Genomic DNA, 1,606 nt, shown 5'->3' on the forward strand with positions numbered 1-1,606 from the left:
GCCACCTACAAGTTTATCAGGGGTGACACCAGTATCTGGGGGAACATTTGTTCACCAGAGCGCCCCAAGGGATGACGACTAGGTCGAATGGTCATAAACTACTACAAGACCGTTTCAGGCTGGACATAAGGAAGAATTTCTTTCCTGTCCGAGCCCCCAAGGTCTGGAACAGCCTGCCACCGGAGGTGGTTCAAGCGCCTACATTGAACACCTTCAAATGAAGTTGGATGCTTATCTTGCTGGGATCCTATGACCCCAGCTGACTTCCTGCCCTTTGGGCAGGGGGCTCGATGATCTTCCGAGGTCCCTTCCAGCCCTAATGTCTATGAAATCTATGAAATCTATGAAATTCTTTTGATACTTTTCAAACCTGTACCCTTCCCCAAGTCTGCCCTCTTTAAACAATAAAGCTCTCACTATAGCAAGCTTGGTGGTACATGCTTGAGAGGGATGGCGCATGCCTCTATGCTCCCTTTGCTTGGCTGACTAAGGGAGGCTACTTTCTGTGTTTCAGGCTAAAGGAAGAACCCCAAGTTCTCTCAGTGGGTCAAGCACCCTCAAGGTCTACAAGGCCTGTGTACCCTGGCAGGCACATGGCCTGACTAAAGACCAGATCCCGGGTGGTGGCAGCAGTTACCCCAGGCTTGCAGGTGCGCTTCAGGAAGGGGGTTGGCCACATGTGAGGCACCCAGGGGAGGCACTTGGAGCTTGGTTTTTGGTTGGGCGCAGTGAGGTGGGTGGCTCAGTGTCTGAGCACCCCCTACTGGCCCACCATAGACCACACTTGAGTTAAGGTTTTGAGCTTGTGCTAAAAAGAGTCTGCAGGGCTGTGAAATAGAAGAGGGATGTTACCAAGAGGGCTAACAACAGCAGCATTGTAAAAGAAAGGATGGTTTGAATAGTGGAAGACTGTTAAAAAGGAGAGAGGGTTGTTCACACCTGTGGAGTGGAGAGAGATTAGTAGGAATCAACCTACTACCTCAGAAAGTCAGCTGACCCCATTAGCACTACCTGGGTAGAACACCAGTGGTCCCATATTATATGGAGAAGAAGTGAGATGAAATGATATGTCCATGTGTGGATCGAGGTTTTTGAGAAGTGGGGTGCTGATGGCATGGTGCATCATCACATATAATATAACACATATTTTTCTCCAGTTAAAAAGAAACTAGAAGCTTTACTACTATGCAAAGCACTATATTAGTTGTATATCTAAGCAAAAGAAAGTATGTTTTATTGGAATGTGCACCGATTTGCTAAATTATACACTTGATAAATATTTTAACAACTCAGAAACTAGGCAAAAAATAGTCAGAATAGTAAAAAAAAAAGTTTCATTCATATACCTAAGTTAAAGAATAGTGCAAAAAACTAGGCAAAAATAGTGCAAAGATAACATTTAATTAATCCTGTAGTCATTATAGTTAAATGTGCAACTCTTGTTCAGATTTGTAAAACAGTATCTAGCTTTCTTGAGTTTCTTGTCAGTGCCTCCAATACTTCACTATCAGTCATTTTTATCGACCCCCAAGTTCATAGGATCACATCTGAGTCAAGGTTTTTAGCTAGAGCTAAAAAAGCTTTGCAGGGCTGTGAAACAGAAGGA

Source organism: Alligator sinensis, unplaced genomic scaffold, assembly GCF_000455745.1.
Source record: "Alligator sinensis unplaced genomic scaffold, ASM45574v1 scaffold1740_1, whole genome shotgun sequence".
In the NCBI taxonomy this organism is placed as follows: Eukaryota; Metazoa; Chordata; order Crocodylia; family Alligatoridae; genus Alligator; species Alligator sinensis.